General features: G+C 43.9%; 1 protein-coding gene across 1 annotated transcript in view; it reads left to right on the top strand.

Moving 5' to 3' along the window:
- Nucleotides 1–22,615, top strand: part of SNAP47 (synaptosome associated protein 47) — an 84,880-nt gene that overhangs the window by 39,033 nt on the left and 23,232 nt on the right. The gene's annotated exons all lie outside the window — the stretch shown is intronic.

The raw sequence follows: 22,615 nt of genomic DNA, 5'->3' as shown, positions 1-22,615 counted from the left end.
ATACAGCAGTGTCATGGCCAAATCAAAAATTAATTCCTTGCTTCAATGAATTCCTTGCTTTCATCCCAATGGATTGGTCACCATGCCTGCTGACTAGCCTAACTGTACAGGCATGCTTACATGGCTCCCTGAGGCAGTTCAGCTTTGGCCCCATCTTCCTGTGGCAGGCAGGGGGCTGGGACCAGTTCAAGGACCTGTGTGTAATGCTCAGGACTGGAAATACCAAAATCTTGGTGCCACTTGGTGCTGCTACTCCACCCACTGCATGACACAGAGAGAGCTGCTAGAGGAAGGCTGCAGCCAGAATTTGATTGCTGACAATCCTAACAGCCCTTAGGGTGGGATCTGAGGAAAGGATCCCGGGGCAGGATCCTAGAACTTTTTGTCTGCTTAATACCAACTACCCAATGCAGCCAGGCAGGGAGATGCTGCAACAGCAGCTGAGAAAGGATCACTTTTTATTTGAGCATCTATTCTGCTCATTTGCTGTACATACAATGCAGGAGATGCAACCTGCAGCCTGGGTAGTTTTTATGCCACTGAAGTCCCGGCTGAAGGCCACAACCAAAGGCATCACTGATGCAGTATGGTTACCTGATTGATTTAAGGGATCCTTCTTTAACCCTCCCACTTCACAGTCTCCATCATCCAGTCGTGAGAACCAGAGCTCCCAACTTGAGATAGGGGCTCCATTGGGTGCTCTACATCTGCATAAGAGAGTGTCCTGGTTGGGAATTAAATAACAAAAACAAGGACAGGAAAAAATAACAGGGTACAAGAAATAAATTACCAGGTGACCCAAATGGCTGTACAGAAGGACTTGTCCTGCAGAACTGTACTGTGCCTGAGCACATGAAATGGCAGGCTGAGACCTTCATTTGCCCTGCTTTCTTGATTTTTGCCTTCAGAAGGGTTTCTGGAGCACTTCAGATACAGGCTTTATTTTCAGCTTTCCTGGGCAATGCGTGCCCAGATTTGTGTGCCTCAGCTTCCCTGCACATCCCACGGCACTAATGTAATTGACCTTCACCAATTGCTTTGAGGCTTACGGTTGACAAAAAACATGATAGGATCTTAGTATTATGATTTATTGTTGTATTTATGTTCTCAGCTTGCTGGTACTACCCAATGACTGTGTTAATCTCTTTTGTATCAAGCTTTTCTCTTCCTACAGTGGCTGCAACTGGCTGATAAATCATTTTTTAGCCTGCGTTGTTGTATCTGTAGAAACACAAACTGTTGCAGTTTCTGCTCAGGAAATGAAAGTATTCCATCATCCTTCACACTAGCTGGGAAATTCAGGCTGGTCAGCTGGACCAGCATTCCCAGGTGCCTTCTTGGTGCTGGCTGATGGCAGGGTCTGAAATAGCATCCACGCAGGCCATGGTGGAAAGCCACTTAATGAAGTTCACAGTGTCCTTCAGAGGGGCAGCTCAAGGGTTCAGCAAAAAATGAAGGGGTTTTGACTTTCTGCCTGTGGCAGGTGGAAAGAATTTGCACTCAGATGTTAGTAACAGATGGCATTCTCCCTTATGATTTTCTTTTCATGCTCAGGAAGGTGTTTTCAGCTAATGTTTGGTATGTTGTCCCCCTGGGATTTCAGTGACTTTTACTATAATAGGATTTTAATTTTAGCTTCTAATATGAAATTATGCTGGTCTCCAGGTACATGAGAAAATAATTTCCACACCAGCTCTATTCCATGGCTTCATAGCTGTAAGCTGCAGCTGGGCGGGATGGTGGAAATGGGAGGCCAAGAGCAAAGTATATGGAGCCAGAGGTGAAAAAGTGCAAAAGGTGAAATGCATTACTGATGGTGCTTTAATATGACTCCCTGAGACCTCCAGAGGTATTAATTCCCTCTCTTAGTAAAAGTGTTCCCTCTGTCTGCAAGCCTGTGCCAAGTTCTGCATAATGGGGATGATCTTTGACATTGAAATGGCTGTGCCTTACACCTGCATTCATCCCACCTCACTGCAGACACATATCTGAGGCATCTACATGATTGCTGTGGTCATGTTAGGGTTATTGCATAGTCAGTGGAAAGAGAATAGCAACTCCAGAAGGCAATTCAGCCTTCCTTGCAGAGGGAAGACTTGCAGAGGTCGCAGCTATATCTCCTCATTGACCACAGAAGAGTAGAGGGTGCCTACAGTCCTAATACTACGTCTTAGGTGAGATAATTAGACCCTGAGCATCTAAATATTGCAGAATCAGACTTTTGAACTAAAGCAGAGGAGCTCAGCATCACTGCAGAAAGGATAGATGTTGCAAATGTCCCTCCAGGGATCCAGATCTAGCCAAAGTTCAATGCACTCAACATTTCAAAGACTTGGCCTCAAAGTCAAAAGGGAGCTCAGAATTCTGAAAAATCAATATTTCAGGCTGATGTAATACACTCAGACTAAGTCCCAGCAATTATTGTAAACATAATATACATTTACACTCACTTTTAAATTTCTCACTCTTATTAAAAAAATAAAAATCTATGGGTTTACAGAAACATTAAACCCACATCAAATGGGTTGAAGCAATCTGTTCCTATTGTTTACGCTGGCCAAAAAAAGTCACTTCTGATGCCTTGAGTGAATCCAGCAAAGCTGCAAAGGATTGGATACACTCAAATTGATCAAAATAATCACTATAATAGAGCAAGAAACTGATAGAGAGCTCGACAGGACACAAAACCAGACTGTTCAGTTATTTCAGTGTGACTAATACACAACTATTCCTATCATTTGATTTTGTTCTCTCCTGACAGTCAAATAAGTGACTTGAAATTAAAATGTACATCTGTGCTCTCAAAACATTTATTATAAAAGAGTTTCCAAAAAAAATCTGGAATTATTTTCCAAAAATTGGGTGGCATTTGGGATTTAGTACTCTTTTCAAAGGCTTCATTCACCCAAAGTTGAAATGTTCAGCAGTGATGAAGCACAACTCTGTATTCCTTGTCGTATTTGAAGAAGCACTTTCATAGTTGGTTGGTTGAGGTTTTCTGTTAAGGAAAATAGATATATTCCAGTAACAATTTTCAGACTGGGGAATTTTAAATGAAAAACAGTCATTCAGAAAACACGTCTTGTGGTCACATACTCCTAGTCTGCGTACTCCCTAATTTCAAAGGTCCTAAATCTGTAGGTTCCAGTCCCAAATTATACTGCGTTTCTCCTGACTTTGCTTTTTTAAGATCCTGGGAGAGGAAAGCAATGCATTCCCTGATAATGCTGCTTCAGGGACACCTGCAAGTCTGTAGATTGTTTTGGTCCTGTCTTCCAGGCATTGCTGAGCCTTGAGGTTCTTCAAGTATTGTCCTGGAGGACATGGACTCATCATCATCCTGAAAGGCAAACTTAGGAGTCAAAGACAGATTCCAGGTTTTTCCAGGGAACCTGGAATAATTTCAGATATGTTATATGTGCTAAGATCTGTCTTCTCACTTTATCTTATTTTGTTTTGTAGTATTTTTTTATTTTATTATTTTATTTTATTTTTTATATAATTTTAAATTTTCAAAGCAAGAAGGGGTACCATCTCTCCCCATGGCATTCTTCAAATGCTTACTCCTATCAGCCACAGATCTCTGTGGCTGTGTTTGACCTGCATTCTTTATGCATCCCGTGAATTTTGATGTATTTAAAGTGACTTGGCTTGACGTGAGCTGGAGCATGCAGCTTTACCAGAATGTTTCAATCACGCTGTGGTTTGGAGCTGGCTGATTTAATGTTTTAACTGAGGATGCAATATGGAATACATTGAAAAGCCCATAATAATGTTAGAGCTAAACAGATGAGAATATGATTATTTTTTGTCTGAATGACTGAAAAAAAAGTAAATAACCCAGATCAGCATGAATCAAGGGGATGCCACTCCCAGAATAGTCTGGCATCCAGCTCAGCCAGGGTGGTGGATGTGCTGGAAGAGAGTAGCCTGAAGAAAAGGTTGTACCACCTTAGCAGACAGCACCAAGAGGTCGTGTGCTCCAAGTGCCCTTCAGCAGATGTCAGGAGGAGTAAAGAAAGGAGCCTGGTCCAAAAAGGACCAACAGACATGAGGGCATACAATGAAGCACATTTCACATAATGCTTCAGTTACGCAAGGACTTGAGCTTCTCCACACAGTGTTCTCCTATCTCTTTTTTCTCCCAGAGCAGGTGCATCAGTCACTGCCTTCCTGCAGAGCAGCCACCCCAAGCAATCCCGCTGAGGTTTGGTGCCTGCACATCACAGCTCTGCTGCAAATCCACCTGTCTTCTCCTTTTGCTTCTTTAAACATCCCAGTTGGCCCACCTGAATCCACAAAATGCTTTGGCTACACTTTGTCATCTGGTTTGCTGTGCCAGTCTCTGTGCTGTGCTGGTCTGCTCTTCCCCCCACGTCTCCTTAATTGCAATCCAGCTGGTGTGTGTCTTGAGGTACAGTTTGGCAAGAAGGTTAAAAGGATTGTACCTGTTCTGCCTGTAAAATAGATGGTCTTCCTTTCCTGCTGTAGCTCCCAGCCACTGCACCTTGCTCAGTTGTTGGAGGAGCCAGATGAGGAAACTGACCTGGCTGTTACCTGAGCCAGGGGAAAAAAATAAAACTACATATCTCCCATCCACACCAAGAACTTGATCCAATGCATCCCACAGCCACCCGAGTGTTAGTGCTGGCTCAGGAAAATTGCTAGAATTAACAGATGTGCCAGAGAACAAGCATCCCTCCAGCCTTAGACCATTAAACCATTATGAAACCAGAGGTTTCATGTCACACTTAATCTAGTGATGGAGGGAATGGCCTTCTCCCACTGCCTGCAACCCCTCTCTGTCCCTTGTGATGAAAATACTAATTGCGCAGCCAAGAGGTGAATGCGATCGATGAACTGATCTGATGTGAACCTGCCTGATTTGCCACTCTGATTTACTATGTGGCAGGACAATTGCTGGAGTATCAAAATTGAGACTATGAAAACCACATAGCTGGAGAAGGAGAAGGGGGATGGTCACCTCTCACAGGAGCAATTTACACCACATTCACTGTAACATCAACCCACACCCCACGCTGCAGCCATGATGATGGGAAATGTTTATCAGCTGGCTCAAGCAGCGATGGAATAAGGTAGTTGAACAGCACAGAGCTCACCATGGGCAGAAAATCAGACTAAGTCAGCTATGGCCATGGTTCCAGTTGCTACCCGTGGATCCCCCATGGCCAGATGCTCCAGAAATACATCGCTGACCCAGGTTAGGAAATACCTGGGTTAGGTAATTCCTAACCTGGGCCACTGCATTCACTGATTTAGCAGTCAGCTGGGACCCATGGCTTGCTCTGCCTCTTGGCTCTCAGGTCACTTCTCCATCTGCGAAGGGCCAAACAACATGAAAAAATTAGCCTGTGCACTGTTAACCCACCCAAATGTTTTTGATCCAGGACCATTCACTTATATTGATTTGGTGCTTTGTGCCTTGGGGCTGTGGTGGTTTACACTCACCAGGAGGGTTGCTGCCTTGTGCTGTCAAAGCATGGCCCCAGTACATTAGCCCATGTTTTATTGAGTGCTGCAGAAAGAGGAGGTCCACTATGCAGTTTGTTCAGAGCTATCTGCATAGCTTGGCGTTGTGACCATGTTTTTGCTTTCTTTTACTAGCTTTACATTTTTATATATCCTCTTGAGAAGATGTTCCATGAAAGGAATCTCCATACTCTGCAATTAGGATGGTCAGCCCCTAACTTGTCTGGGGCCATCCAGGATACTTCATGCATCTGGTGTCTCACCTTCAACAGTCTTCTTTCCCAAGGATGTTGTGGTAGCAAGCTGTGAGCTGGATGGAGCCTTCTGGAGGTGGGAGCATTTTGTGTTCAGCTTCCATAGTTCTTGCTGATGCCACAGCCTCTCCCTCTGCAGGCTTCCTTTTTGTGTTTGAGTTTGTCCAGGAGCATCTTGTTCATCCATGCAGGCCTCCTGGTGTCCTTGCCTGACTTCCTCATTGTCAGGGTGCATCACTTCTGAGCTTAGAGGAAGTGATCCTTGAATATTAACCAGCTTTCTTGGGCCCCTCTTCCCTCCAGGGCTTTATCCCATGGTACTCTACAAAGCAGATCCCTGAATTCAGAGGCCAGAGACTGCTCTCCTGAAGTCCAGGGCAGTGAGCTTGCTGTGCATCCTCCTCACTGCCCTAAGGATCTCAAACTCCACCATTTCATAGTCACTACAGCAAAGGCAGCCCTTGAGTTTCACGTTCTCCACCAGCCCCTTCCTGTTGGTGAGAACAAGGACCAGCATAACACCTCTCCTTGTTGCCTCCTCTATGACTTTGAGAAGGAAAACACCCAAATGAGAGTTTGAAGGGTGTGCTAAGCTGTTTTACTGTGATGCAGCAGGCTGCACAGCCAAGTAGACTTTCTACATTAGATCCAGGTCCTGTGAGTAACTGTACAGGTTATGGCTGGGATTCCCTATATCAGGACAGGGCTCCAAATGCCTTTGTTATATTCCCAGATTTTCCTCATCACGGGTAATGGCAAATAATTTGGCTTCACTGGATTGGCCTCTACTCTTCCCTATGCTTCTACTTCCTCATCTGCAAACTTTGGATATAAGATTACTTCATTATAGGGTTGGGATCTTCTGGGCCTCATGCTATGGTAGTTATTTCTTACTGTTGACTGTACAGAGGCATGGGTAATTATTTCTGACTTTGAGGATAAATCCCACCTTCTGTCTAGTTGATGCATAACTGACAAAAATCCTGTGTTTGACAAAGATATGTGTAATAGAATCATGTATAACAGCATTACCAGATCATCGAGAAATAGTTTGTTTGCACTTACCCTGTTCAACTCCAAATGCTGACACAGAGAAAAAAAGTCAAAAGAAAGATTGGAGACACATTGCACTCAGAGAAAAACAATCATGCCAGCTGATAGAAAAATTGTCCTGTTGGTTTAACCAATACCTTGATATCTGCCTCTTGATGGGCATCTCCATAAGTAGGCTGAGTGATGCCATACAACACCTTGCACAAAAGGACATTTGAAACCCAGGTCCATGCTTCTAGTCCTATCTGTCTGTCTGTCTGTCTACCTATCTGTCTGACCTGGCCATATCTACACCCAGCTTTCAGCAGCCTTCTTTTTTTTTATTTTTTTATTTTTTTAAAGTAATTTGGCCCAAACTTTGTAAGTTTGAATACGTTTTTTTTTTTTTCTGTAATTTACATGTGTTTAAAAAGACGTCAAAGAAAAAAAGAGGTCTGTTGGACAAAGCCAAAGAGAGAGAGGAAAATATCACCCTGTTCTCACTGGGTGTTTATTAGTTCAGGTTCTCTCCACCATTTGTTTTTATGGCAAGGTAAAAAATTATGCATTTCAGAAGCTTTGTGCCTTTTCTCCTGCCTCCCCTTCAGCCCACTGCCCCCCTCTGCTTGGACTCCTTTCCCTAATGGCTCTAAGAAATAATAACCCTTGGGCATTTGCTGCAATAAAGTACAAAGACCTTGTTCCAAATGAGTCCAACTGCAAGAGAGAAGCCAAAACCAACTCAAAATGAGATTTTTCTCACTCTGCGAATTTGCTATACTTGGAACTGGCAAATAATATATTGAGCAGTATGTGGAAAACCATGCAGCCCTAGGGATATAAGAGAATGGTTGGCACTAGGTGGGGCCATAGACTTTTACTCCCTAGGTTACAAAACACAGTGGCTCCCAGCCCCAGCCTGTTTCCTCTCCTTTTGGGTTGCATTTGGTGAGGTTGACTCACACTGAGAAGTGCTTACCCACCGCAGAGGGGTGGAAAGGCTTTGGAGAGAATGTGTGGAGGCTAAGCAGGAGGAGATGCATGTGTCCTGAGTTCAGGACTCCCTAGGCTCCCTTTATACATCATGGTGAAAGATATTACAGAGAGTGGGGCAGCTCTGCTATATCAGGACCTGAAGTGGCGTGTTCCCTGAGAAGACCAAGTAGCTCTGAGCCTTACTTCTACATCAGTCGAGCTGGGAAACTGAATTGCCTTTTAGACAGCAATGAACATTGCAGAACCAGCAGGACATGGGAACTCTGGGTCACTCTTGTGTGGTTTCTATGCATGTCAGAGCAAATGTCTCAATCTGGTGTGGAGTTCACCAGTTCTGTGTTGGCCAACTACAAATTTAAACATCTGCACCCAATGAAAAGAACCTGGGCATTGCCAAAGGGTGAGTTATCTCATCTTAGAACAGATTTCAGAAGTGTAGAATTGTAGAATAGTTAGGGTTGGAAAGAACCTTAAGATCATCTAGTTCCAACCCCCCTGCCATGGGCAGTGACGCCTCCCACTAAACTATGTCACCCAAGGCTCTGTCCAACCTGGCCTTGAACACCTCCAGGGATGGAGCATTCACAACCTCCCTGGGCAACCCATTCTAGTGCCTCACCAACTTCACAGTGAAGAATTTCTTCCTTATGTCCAATCTAACCTTCCCCTGTTTAAGTTTTAACCCATTGCCCCTTGTCCTATCACTACAGTCCCTAATGAAGAGTCCCTCCCCAGCGTCCCTATAGCTCCCCTTCAGATACTGGAAGGCTGCTATGAGGTCTCCACGCAGCCTTCTCTTCTCCAGGCTGAACAGACCCAACTTTCTCAGCCTGTCTTCATACAGGAGGTGCTCCAGTGCCCTGATCATCCTCGTGGCCCTCCTCTGAACTTGTTCCAACAGTTCCATGTCCTTTTTATGTTGAGGACACCAGAACTGCACACAATACTCCAGGTGAGGTCTCACAAGAGCAGAGTAGAGGGGCAGGATCACCTCCTCCGACCTGCTGGTCACGCTCCTTTTGATGCAGCCCAGGATACAGTTGGCTTTCTGGGCTGCGAGCTCACACTGAAGCTGGCTCATGTTCATTTTCTCATTGACCAACACCCCCAGGTACTTCTCAACAGGGCTGCTCTGAGTCTCTTCTCTTCCCAACCTGTAGCTGTGCCTGGGATTGCTCCTAACCAGATGCAGGACCTTGCACTTGTCATGGTTAAACTTCATAAGGTTGGCATCAGCCCACCTCACAAGTGTGTTGAGGTCCCTCTGGCATCCCTTCCCTCCAGCGTATCAACCGAACCACACAGCTTGGTGTCATCAGCAGACTTGCTGAGGATGCACTCAATCCCACTGTCCATGTCAGCGATGAAGACATTGAACAAGACTGGTCCCAACACTGATCCCTGAGGGACACCACTCATTACTGGTCTCCAGCTGGACATTGAGCCGTTGACCACAACTCTTTTCGTGAGGCCATCCAGCCAGTTCTCTATCCACCAAGTGGTCCATTCATCAAATTGACGTCTCTTCAATTTAGAGACAGGGATGTCATGTCGAAGAGTGTCAAATGCTTTGCACAGTTCCAAGTAGGTGCCGTCAACTGCTCAATCCCTGTCCATCAGTTCTGTAGCCCCATCATAGAAGGCCACCAGCCATCTTATTGTTTTTCATGTGCCTTAGCATGCCTTCCAGGAGAATCTGCTCCAAAATTTTGCCAGGCACGGAGGTGAGACTGACTGGTCTGTAATTTCCTGGGTCATCCATTTTCCTCTTCTTAAAAATGGGGGTTATATTTCCCTTTTTCCAGTCGTTGGGAACTTCACCTGACTGCCATGATTTTTCAAACATGATGGACAGTGGCTTAGCAACTTCATTAGAAGGCTCTTCCAGAACCCACAGACGGATTTCATCAGGTCCCATGGGCCTGTGTATGTTCGATAGGTCTCCTGGCCCTCTTGCTGCACTTCCTTCTAGTTGGGATGCAACACTCCTGAGCTTGTAGTAGGTGATCCTTGAATACCAACCAACAGTCTTGGGCCTCCCTGCCTCTATGGCTGTATCCCATGGAACCTTACTAAGCAGGTTCCTTACTAAGCATATAGCATGATTTGACCCCTAGGACAGTAGGTATCTCTGTATGTGTTGTTAATTAGGCTGGTCACGCCATCTGGAGATGGCTGAAGCTGGGTGACGTGCATCCCACCAGTGATACCCTATCTGTCTTCCCATCAACTGTACAATCAGGGATGTAACAGGGATTGCTCTTGTGCTGTGTCAAAGCAGGAGCCCACCAGCACATATACAGGGGCTGACGAGAATGCTGGAAAGGGACCTTTGACAAAGGCCTGTAGGGATAGGACAAGGGGGAATGGCTTTGAACTCCACAATATGGAAGGGTGGCTGATGTGCATAGAGACACGGTGCAAGTTTTCTTCATCAGATCCCAGCTTGAAGGACCTTGTGCCCCATTATACGTTCTTCAAATAAATAATTACTTTATTAGGGTAATACAGAGGCTCCAGTTCAGTTTAGTAGAAGGTTAGCCCTGGCTAAACACTGATGCTGTGTGAAACCATGATGTTGGGAAATCCATGTAAGTGAGCATGTCCTTGGATTTAACTCTGGACCTTTGGGATACCCCAGCTCTAAGAACACCAGCCAATATAGTGGCTGCACTGCCAGCAGTGAGAGCACAGTGTTAGAGGCAAACAGAACAAAGACTGAAGTCTCACTTGTTGCTTTTTTCTTTTTTTTTTTTTTTTTTTTTTCCCAGCTTCATGTCTTGTTTTCCTTGCTCTGAAGTGAAGCACAGATGTGCATGGCCCATGAAGGGGAACCCTTCAGTTTCCCCCCAACGCATATGTGTTTTGGGAAGTGGCAGCCAGTCTCCATTCCTGAGGAATTCTGTTTTTTATGATGTGATAATCGGATATAGTTGGATCAGCAAGTGCATAGCTGATGCCCAGGGTAATGACTTCATGGCCGCACCATATTAAAGGCATTCTTGTATGATGCATTACAAAACAAAAAAGCGGGATAAAAAAAAGGCAGTCACTTCTTTTGGGGTGTTTATATATTGAGAGCATCGCTCTTGCCAGTGTCAACTTGAGGGACCAGGGTGAAGTCAGTAGAGAGACTTGGTGTAAAGCAACTGAAAAAGACAATTTGCACCAGTATTTTATAGTTTTAAGGACCAATGGGGAAAACAAAGTGGATCTCTGTCCATGTCCTCTCATCTCCTTTTGCTGCAGATGATCTGTTCTTTCCCCCCTCTGTTTTGTACCACTCCAGACACCAGACTGGCAGGCAATTTTGAGCAGCTATACTCATCCACAACTCACTGACACATGAAGGTCATGCTTGTGAATCTAACCAGACAAGTAGAGAGCAGACCGACTGAGCACACTTCAATCTGCTTCAGTGCAAAGTTACTTAGTCCAAGCTTTCAGGCATGGCAGTTTGCAACAGTCGCTTTCACTGTAAGGGTATAATTCATAGCTAGATGAAATAGCTTTTAAAACTGGTGCAGCTAAATTTGCAAGAGGCTCTTTGCAAGAGGCTCTCTGACTATCCCCTAAATCCATATGTAGATCTAGACTGAAATTCCATCTATGCTTTTGGTAGATGGAAAGCTGTCCTTTCTTGGGACCAACTCATTGTCATTGCTCCTGGAAATCAGAGAGGTTTTATAATAAAGAACAGGGTTTTATTGTTCAGCAAAAGTAAATCTTTCCACTGAACGCAGAACATGGTCAAACATGCTTTTTGCAGACAATGAAAACACCCAATCCAACGAAAAGGATACATTTTGAAAAAGCTCCTGAACCAAAACTATCCCAGTCGTATAACTCCATCACTTTGAAGCTTTGTACCCCACAAAATTTGCCTATAAAATACGTCAAACAATTTGCAGAAGCAACTTGGGAGATTTAGGCCCTGTTTGATTGTAAACACCTGCTAATGTTTTTGGTAGTTTTCCTTCCATTAATATTGCTTCTCCTTCTTTTGTCTTTCTCTGTCCTTTTAAATTTTGTTATTCTTTTCTGGCAGCCTCAATATGGTGATAGAAAAAAATAATTACCAGGAAAGTAAGAGAGCCTTAGGTAGACTGTGGAAGATGTTAAAAGCTGCAAAGTAGTCATCTGCTGCATGTAAGAATTTTATTGGTCCTATATAACTCTGATACACTTCACCCACTGGAACCTCAGCTATTAACAGCAGCTTTTCTGCATAGATAAATAACTGCTAGGAACTTCCGAAAGCTGAAGTCATTTTGTAAAGAAGTCTGATACGATATTCAAAGGAGACAATCTCATGAACGCTGCTAAACTGGATCCACTTAAAAAAGGTCCAAAAATATATATCATAATGTTCCTTAGGACTGTAAACCAGAACAGTTTTCTTCATGTGTTCCAACCCCATCCTGTACAGTCATTTCACAGAATCACAGAATCACAGAATCAACTATGTTGGAAAAGACCTTTAAGATCAAGTCTAGCCTTTACCCCAGAACTGCTAAGACCACCACTACACCATGTCACTAAGAGTCTCATCTACACGTTTTTTGGAACACTTTCAGGGATGGTGATTCCACCACTTCCCTCGGAAGCCTGTTTCAATACCTGACTACCCTTTCAGTGAAGAAATTTTTCCTAACATGCAGTCTAAACCTCCCCTGGTGCAGCTTGAGGTCGTTTCCTCTTGTCCTATCACTTGTTACTTGGGAGAAGAGTCCAGCCACCTTCTCTCTCCACCCTCCTTTCAGGTAGTTGTAGAGAGAGATAAGGTCCCCCTTGAGCCTTCTCTTCTCTAGACTAAACAACCTCAGTTCCCTCAGCCTTTCCTTATAAGACTTGTGCTGTAGACCCTATACCAGCTTTTTTGGACCCACTCCAGCAACTCAGTATCTCTCTTGTGATGAGGGGCCCAGAACTGAACACAGTCTTTCCATAAACTGATCTCATTCCAGTTCAGAAGTCTTGAGTATAAGCTTCAGTGCCATTTTCACCATTCCTGTTTATGCATTCTGTCTATGGGCTGTGATCCTGACCTCCAGTCTCCTGTGGTCTATTCAGTGTTGCATCACTTCATGTGGGCTGAGCTTCAGATTAATCTTCCCCTCCCTAGCTGCACCACCTCACTGTGGTAGATCTTATTTCTCTTTTGTTAGACTTCATTCTGCTAGTGCCCTCAGGCTTCCTGGTCCAGTCCAGTCCAATATGAGACTCCTCCTGGTCATCAAGTTCTATATAAGATTACTAGTTGGGGATGTTGTGATGTTCAGGCATTGGCAGGGCAAGACCCCTTCCTCCCTGATATAACTTTTTGTCAATCTGTAGATGCACTGGTTTCAGTTCATTTCTGACTCCTTGTCGCCTTGAGGGCACCAAGAGAAGTTGTCTGCTCAAGCTCCTTTTTGGAACTGCCTGATCAAACTCTACTGCAGAGCATTGGCACTTCTTGTCTGGTACATTATTATTTTCAATATCAGCCTTCAAATTTCAGAGCCTGGTCCTTCTAAGAGAAAATTATGGGCAAATTAAATGTAATAGAACATTAAACCCTAACTGGTCTGTTCAACGTTCTACAAAGTGAGCATGAAGGTCTCATGAGGCCATAGGTGAAGCTGAATGCTGTGTTCTTTATGTAGTTTGTCCTGTTGTTGGCTTCTGTCAGTTGGGCATTCATTAGTGGCTCATTCCAAGCATATTGCTGTTCACAGCTATGAAAGATGTCCTCATTTAATTATTGCTAGAGCTTATGTCTACCAAACGTCTGACTTTTCCTTTATAACTGAAACCCATTTCTGTTTGCACATAGCTGAGGCCTCTCCTGATTAGAAAAGTTAAATTCCAGTAACACTTTCTCTGTGAAAGGTGACTAGTCCTGATCTATAGTTTACCTCTCTGCTACACCTCTTCCCTGCTTTAGTGCGTTCCAAGGAGTCTGTTAGACAGCTTGTTCCAGAGCACAGACTGAAATGTGACATCGTGAACAAATGTCGTCTATCAGTCATGGTCAGAACGAATAACCTCAGGAGAACTGAAAGAGTTGCTCTCTGTTAGATGGAGCTGAAGTAGATTGCTACCTGATCTGATAAGTGCCTTAGGCTGTGCACCGAAGTTTTAAAACATTTTAAGACAGAGAGTCAAAGTTCAGCACCAAATCCAATATGTCATTGGACCAAGTTTACCACTGGTCAAAGGCAGAATTGTGATCAAGCCTCACAACTCCTGATCTGTTAAGGTTATTAAGGAAAAAATGAAAAAATTTGATTTTTTTTTTTTTTTGTCACCTCTTCTCTCCCTGTTACAGTGATACTAGAGACCAGTCACGGTTTAGTATTTGACAAAGAAATTCCATTTCATTCATCTCTGGTCTTTTAAAACTTACCACTTTATTCTACATAGCTTTTAATCATGTTGTTTTCTGTTCTTGACCTTGAGCTGTCATTCCACTCAACTGAGAACAGGAAAGAACAAAGGAGGTCACAATGGGATTTTTGGCAGAGCACAGGAAAGCAAAAAAAAAAAAAGTGATTTTTTAAGAGTCCTTCGCATGAGCCAGAATTTCATCTTAAAGAACATAATTGCTCCATTGCTCAATTGTGGCTTGGGGTCTTATTAGCAGAAGAAAAAAATGTGCTTCTTCAATAGTCAGTGCTCCTCCAGACGGCAGCAGCTGTGCCAACTTTTTGGGGATACATCTGCAGAGGGGAATATTAATTCCTTTGTGCCTGTTTGCTATTAAGACGCTGCTCTGACTGTGCAATGTGCTAGATGCAGTAAAGCTGCACTCATGTCTCCATGGCGGCAGCAGAGGCGGAAGGCAGGAGAGGGAAATGAGGGTCAGACATGCTTGAAAACATTCACTGAAGCAAGTAGAATCATGCCACTGTTGCAACGCGGCAGTTCTCAGTACTTAACACGTACCAAAGCTGCTGATTCGAACAAAACCTGCTTGAATTTCTTCCCATTACTTTCTTCAGTGCTGCCCTGAAAGAGTGAAACGTGAAAGCCAGTGGTCAAATGCTTCATCCCTTCATTACTCTTCTAAGAGTTAAAATACTGGCTAAGCAAAATATTACATTGTGAGATGGATCATCATTTTGCTCTAGTTTGTTCACCACTAAAGCAAATGCCTTATTGTGATGCCTTTCTGTGGCCTCAGTGTGTGCCCATGTTATTCCATGTCAGTAATGTATTTCCCATAGACACAGTGTGCTGGAAGCAGTGCTACATGCACAAAAGTAGCCTTGGATTGTTTTTCTTATAGTACTTTGTTTGCCCTCTTTCTGACCCTGCCCTTTCCTAGATTACAGTTTTGTCTCACTCAGAAAGTATCATGACATCAACTTGGGTCAAAAACAACAGATCTTTTTGGCGTGAAGTGAAAAAATAATGAATAAAAGAAAAAAAAAAAAAGGCAAGTCTTGGAAAAAAAGAAATTTTGAGTGTTTCCAAAATTATGTGTTTTGACTGAGGGGCTAGAGACGGGAAGAAACATACACAGTGTTTGCAAAAACAAAACCCAAACTACCTTATCTATACCTTAAATCATTAGGACGCTCAGCAAAAAAAAATAGTGGCGTGCTGATGTCAGCTTGTACATGTTTCGAGGCACAGCAGAGGGTATACCAGAGGTAGAAGTTCATGTGCAGAGGATCTACCCTAGGGTATGTTTGAACTCTTCAGCTTTTGAATGGGTTGAACTTTCTTTCTCTGTCCCAGTGGATATTTAAACATGACTCAAAGTGTAATAGTTTTTATAAGGAGAACCCACGCTCACCAGATAAGATGTGTTCCTTGGTAGCAAAATAACAGGGATTTAGATCAGGCAAAGGAGTTTTGCACAGCCAAAACAAATATTTGAAAACCCCAGATATAAAAGGCTTCACATCTTCGTGGTTAGGATTGGACACCCAGGACCCAATTAGACAGATGGAATATTTCTGGAGGGGTAGAAATGCCTGGGTCATTTCTCTGCCAGTTCTTACCCATCACCTTGTGAGGTCCAGTCTATAGTAAGAGGGGTGCTTATGCATCAGTATTTAGGGATACTTCAGGAACCGTGGGGCTGTAGCTGCTGTTTCAGGAGGTCACTGCAGTCTTCCATAGGTCCCATCTCTCATCTGCTTGCCCTTTTTGTTACCCCAGGGTATCAAAAGAATACTAGGCTTTTGGCATGAACAACCACACTGAGCCGCAACACGGTAAGTGGAGTCCAATGTGTGGTCCAGTTGTCTAAGTACAGATGTACAGGGCCACCTGAAGCACCAAGGGGTATCTGAGTTATCCACACAAGCTGTATGGCATAGCTGTGCTTCTGTCTAGAGGCTGTAGGAGAGCCAGTGTAATATCCCAGGGAACCTCAAATAGCTACCTGTATTCAAACAACTAATGTGGTAGAGACCACATCAGCTAAGCAGTATTTCTGTGGTTTTTAGATCTCTTAAAAATTCTCTGTATCTTTAGCGCTGTGTGTATCTGGAAGGAACTCCTTAAGGCAAAGGTGCTGGTCTGTGAAAACATACTCTTTAAATTTCAGTTTTCTGAAAACTAGGACAAAATCACCAGAGTTAAAATGATCTCCTCATCCAGCACACAACAGAATCAGGATATTTGTCTTCTGAAGGCATTCCTTGCCTCACAGAAAAAGCAGTCTACATAAGGAAGCGAGAACCAGTTAACCTATTTTATAAATTGTGAGGAAAAAAGGTTTTGTGTGTGTGTTTGTGTCAATATTAAGAGTGATAGAAGCAGTCCAACATCCTGAAAGAGAACATCTGTAGCAAAGCAAAATTTCCTAACCACCGTATTCCCACTCCAGCATTTTAATCATAAGGCCATCTTTGTGTTTATTCTTGTCTAATTCTGACAGTTTTATACCATCATATATTTAGTACCTGGACTAAATCACACTTTTACAGAAGTGAGAATGTGATTTGGTAATTCATGAGACTACAAGCTCTCTCCTAGGGGAAAATATTTTGTTCTGAAGTGAAGCAGCTGACATGGTTTTATTTTTTCATCTTTGTCAGTAGGAACCTCATTATTCTGTAGCATGATATGTTGAGTGATCAGTTTCAGACCTTATGCGTGGCAGCTCTCCTTTCCCCTCCCCAGCTCCATTTCCAGATGTGCAAGAATGCCAAGTTTACTCCCTTCTGTAGACAGCTGGACTTGCCAATTTTGCTGTCATTGCACTTTCTGTCCCCAAAGGTCATGATTTTCAGAGGTGAGAGAGCAGATTTGAATGATGGAAGAGCCAATCTGCCTCATCACTCTGGCTTGGAATCAACCAGGTGGAATATTTCTGGAGGTGTAGAAATGCCTGAGACATTTCTCTGCCTGTTCTTACCCATTACCTTCTGAGGTCCAGTCTACAGTAAGAGGGATGCTCAACCTTGTGCAGAAAGTTCAGATTGGGTTGGAGCACCAGTTCAGGCAGCATGGTTCACTTCTTGGTTCACCTCTGCCTCAGAGAGTGATTTCAGCAGGTTCCCTGGTGGGGTAGAGATGATGAGGGATCACATTTCTGTTTTCCCCTGAAATAGGAGCTGGAGGGCAGGTGACTCTCTGAGGGCATCTCCAATGTCTCTACACACCTATGCTTTCCTGGCTGAATTGTACCATGGAGGTCTACCTTGTCTGGGCTGGGAGCTGAGACACCCAGCACTCACTGATACCTACATGGAGGCATCTGCATTTCCATATTGCATCCTGTAAGCTGGATCCCAGCCCTCCCAACACCATCTTATGTACAGGCTGAGGCTGAGTCTTCTTCTGTATCTATTATGCTTTTTTTGCTTAGAGGGTTTCTTTAGGGATGGCATTATTTTCAAAGCAGTGCAGTGAGACACTGGAATTTGCAGGGTAGTTCTTTCCAGAAGCACTTACAAAACCTTTCGCAGAAACCTTTTCACACCAGGATAGAATAGAACAGCTGTTTAACGCAGCACTGGGACAGAGCTGCCTTCGGACAAGGAATGACACGGGCCGACATTTTGAGTAGTCAAAGGCAATAATGGATGATGCAAGCTGCTACTGGGGACAGAACCTTGGACCTTCAAGCCCAGGTGTGTAAGCCATTACTACTAGGGCCTTAGCAACATGCCCAGCTCTTTGTAGGGGTTCCACTACACTGTTTGCATCCTTGTCCTTCAGCTCAGCAATAGGGTTGTAGAAAACCTCCCTTTGCTGACATGAATAAAAGAAGTGAAACTAATGCTCATCACCTTGCACTTGAAGAGCAGGCTGGAGAGCACAGCCCTGTAAACTGCTACTCCAGAAGGAAATGGAGAGGAAAAATAGAGGAGGGAGGAGTGTTTGGTTCTTTTTCTTATCTGTTCTCCTACTTTCTCTTATCTCCAGGCCTAGTTTGTTTTTCCCAGGTGCATGCAGGAAGCAACTCCAGGTTGTCATTTTTCCCACTAGGCTCTTCAGACGTCAATGGAAAATATGAGCACTCTGATGAACTCACTGGCAAAATGGAAGCAATAAGTGGAGCTTATCTCAATTTTGCAAAAGCTTTTTCTATAGCCCTTATGATATTTGTGTGATGTGATTAATGAGGATTTCATCCAGCTCTCAAGGATGCCTTTCCTTTGGTTTCAGAGGTCCAGAAAGAAGTATCAGCCTGACTTTTTGCACAGGTTTAAAATTTTGGAGGTGACAAACCCCCATGGTCATAGGAAGCAGATCAGCTAGATACCATTAGAGCTGTTAAGAAGGGTCAAATCCATACTGGAAACATTCCTTCAGTTAGGAAAAATAGTCTAGACAATCCAGTGCAAAGTCCATTGTGTGGGTGCTTTTAACCATTCTTTTTCTTAATTTGATAATTTCTACCAATTTCCAGGAAGTAGCAACTGAGAGGTCACCACTTGATTGATTTGACACTGTTAGCAACCTTTTTTATTCAGATAAAACTTGATTAACTCCAAAGCTCCAGAAGAAATGACAGTGAAATTTAAAGATGAGTTGTTCTTCTTTCCTCCCTACCATTCTTCCTTCCCAGTGTTTTCACTGTTATAACACTACATCACTGTTCTTTTAATTGCTGAAATCTCAACAGTCCTTGGAGAAGATTAGTTTGAGCTTTGCTGGCTAACCTGGGCATTCGCTCACCTGGTAGAAAGCAGGGTATTCATACCAAGGGGGCCAACGTATCTCTTTTGATTGCTGAGATGTGACCTAGGCCAGTCCCTGGAGATCTTAAACACTGTCTCAGGGAGGATGAGATGTGGAGACTGGAAGTGAAAATCCTGAGTGGATGCAGCAGGGTGTATTTTGGGGCGGATGGGGGAAGGCTGTTCTCTAGCCCACCTTGCACATTTTGTTGTGCTACATATTTTGTGGCTATGACCAGGAGTGGCTACAATGGGACTAAGAGCAGCTACAGAGAGAAATAGTACTCCCAGCAAAAGGGCAAAGAGTTGTAGAAAGTCTAATAGCCCTGTAAGAGAAACCTTTATCTGGCTTTTCTGGGTCATTGGAGAAGTCATATGCTGTTTTGAGTGCTTTACTCCAATTTTCTCTCTCCCTTCCGAGCCCAAAGGGAGCTTTAATGTCAATGCTGCTCTGCTGGGCATCAGCCACTGGTGATGAAAACCCATAGGTACCTCTGTGCCAGAGCTACCTTCCTTTGGCACACAGGCAGGAAAAGGTAAGTGCCATGTCCTTGCCCTGGCGATTATTTGGTCTATCCTCATGAAATTAACCTTTCCACTCCATAGACACATGCTTTTCCCCACATTGTCCCTTCTTCCCTCAGGACAGGGACCTGTCAGAGGGCCAGCACCACCTGCAACAGGCAGTGAGTGTGCCTCATGGAAAGGTGATACAGCAGCTGTTCAGTTCTTCTTTGGGGGGACAGATATCTCTGAGATCCAAGGTACAGGTCCTATGCTCTGTGCTCACTCTGCCCCTTGTATGGAGCCAGGGAAAGTGTAAAGGGTTTTTTAATGGTGCCTTTTAGGGGTTCTTAAAGCGATGCCAGGTGGAAGGGGGGTTTTAAAGCCCAGCTGTTCCTATTTCCTTGTGTTTCTGTTTTTTCCTTATGTTTCTGGTTATCTGGGTTTTCTGTGGGTGCAGTCTCTTCTTGAAATCTCATTGCTTGAGATCATAGAATCACAGAGTGGTTTGGGTCGGAAGAGACCTTAAAGCTCACCCAGTTCCAACCGCCTGCCACAGGCAGGGGCACCTTCCACTAAACCAGGTTGCTCCAAGCCCCGTCCAACCTGGCCTTGAACACTGCCAGGGATGGGGCAGCCACAGCTTCTCTGGGCAACCTGTGCCAGAGCCTCACCACCCTCACAGGGAAGATCTTCATCCTCAGATCTCATCTAAATCTCCCCTCTGTCAGTTTAAAGCCATTATTTGATGGGCTTTTCTCAAGGGAAGATTCTTGTTCACCCAAAAAGCCATTTCCATACTGCGTGATATCAGCCTGGAAGAAAGGTGCTAGAGGATTCCATGTTTCAAGAGCAACGTTTGTCTCTCCTTCTACACACAACCTTCCAAAGGAGCATCTCCTAGTGCAATACACTGTTGTTAAAATTAGAAGAGAAATGGGCAGCATTAGCTCTGCAGGGTGAAGTCTGCTGAACACCTGGGCAGTAGGAAGAGATGAGGTAGCCTTGACAATGACAAAGCCAAAATGGGGTCAGTCAAGGCTAGTTAGAGGTAGTGAGGGGCAGAAAGGTCTGTTAGAAAGACAGGACTGGCCAGGGGGAAGAATCAGGAAAAGGAAGGAGGATGCCTGGAACAGGGAGACACTGTAGCTTACTCCCAGGCACCTTTTTGATAGAAAAGTTCAGAAAAAGACTGGGTAGTTCATCTGTTCCTTCCTACAACCTTATATCTCATATCCTTTTGACAAGTATCTCATGTCCTTTTGAAAAGCCTACTGAGACTGGATCCATTTATGCTCCTCTGCAGTGTTGTGGAGAATATCTACTGGTTTCTTTGAATCATAAGCAGGTATGTTTCTTTTGAATTTGACTGGAGAAGGAGATACTCTTTAGTTTTACTGTAAAAGCATGGACTATATATATCAAATTAAGGAGTCAAGGGATCATCTAGCTCTAAGCCCTATGGCACCTTAGTTTTTTCATCCATATTCCCAAACAGGAGACCCACATGCGTACGGTCTGTTAGGAGCAACTCCTGGCTCAGGGTGACATGTCTTCTGGCGAGTGCTAGTTAGCATGGACAGAAGAGGAACTGTGACACACTTTGTGAGCAAGCTGAAACATGAAGGCAAAATGTCCTGGCCCAGGTTGGAGTGAACAGACAAATGCTGAGCTGCAGGTCTTGAGTTGGAGACTGAGTGGGATCCTCCTTTCTCTTCTGGAAAGAAACAAAGCAAGATTGCCTTAAACTTTTCTAAGACGTTCTTTATATTACAAGTTAGAGGTTTTGGAGCTTTTAGACTCTGTGTTTTCATGTGTTTCTCTGTGACCATCAGGACTAGGGCACCTCTGTCTTTCAACAGCTCTGAGAGCGTCCAACCCCGTTAAGGTTCAGTCCATCCTAGAGGCAGTGCATCAAAAATCAAGGGAAACACAAAGTGTCACTCTTTGAGGACAGGGACCACGTTTCAGGTGTTGCTTGGACCCTGACCTTCTCTGGGACCCAGGAAGGTGTGCAGAAAAGCAAAGAAGAAAAAAACCCAGCCAATTCCCAGCATTTCCAGTGCCAAGGAGTTTGGCACTAAGCAGCTTTTTGCTGCGTGGTGTCTGGCAGTGCAGGGTTTTATTTTCAACAAGCCCGTTAAAGGATTACAAGAGCCTAGTTAAAATAATGCCCTTCAAGCTTATTCGTTATTGGAAGGAAAACAAGAATAAACAGAAAGGGTTCTATCATCCACAGTGTTATTGCTTGTAGTGCTTTAAAAAAAGAAAAAAGAGCAAAACTGGCAAGTATTAGAGAAATATATAAACACACACACACTCTTGTCTACAAATATAAAGTGAGTTTTGTTTCATTTCTGGTTTATAGCTCTCAAAAGAAAATTAACAACTCCCCCCCCCCCTTAATCTAATTACTCCTGATATTTTGCCATTGCATTAAAAGTTTTACCTCTAAGAAATAATCAATTAAAAAAAAAAGAAAAGAAAAGAAAAGGAAGAAATTCCAAAATGGAGTTGCTATATTTACACTTTTAATAGACTTTATTAAACATTCATTGTAAAGCCAAGGATTTCACATCAGCCGGAACAACAACAACAGAAAATTAAATTGTAAATAGTGTTTGCCACAAGCAGTCATGTTTTCCAAATAAAACAGCCTTGCATGGAAGGCTGGATGGCTTGATGGAGAGCTAATGGAGTAGGGAGCCTTTCCTCTTAAGGCTGCCAAGATGAACTTCATCCAGAGTGGGACAACAGCAAACATGGGAGGTCCCAGTTCTGCTGTTCACAGACCCCAGACCCTGATGAGGTCTCCTGAGCTCTTCAGCAGATGAGATATACTCTATCCCTTCTGCAGATCAAGAAATCGAGAACCTTGTGTGAATGGGAACTGATCAGGATTCTCTGGAAAGCCACCCCAACACAGCAGCCCAGAACACTCTGGGCACCCTGGTTGCTTCAGCTTTGGTCCATCACCAGATCATTTCATCTCCCGAGCAGAGATAGCATCATGCCAGGCCGCATATCTGACGCACATCAGGAGTAAGTAATGCATCTGATGCTTTGGGTCCCTTAACGGGGAAAGGCCACAATAGTGCAGTGTGATGATGGCAGCAGTGGTGATGGGTTTGCTGAAAGTGCCATGCTGAGCTGCAATGAGTCCAGAGGAGGCCACAAAGATGATCTGATGGTTGGAGCACCTCTCTGATG

Source organism: Lathamus discolor, chromosome 2 (assembly GCF_037157495.1).
Source record: "Lathamus discolor isolate bLatDis1 chromosome 2, bLatDis1.hap1, whole genome shotgun sequence".
Taxonomy (NCBI): Eukaryota; Metazoa; Chordata; class Aves; order Psittaciformes; family Psittacidae; genus Lathamus; species Lathamus discolor.
This window is presented reverse-complemented; position numbering and strand designations above follow the sequence as displayed.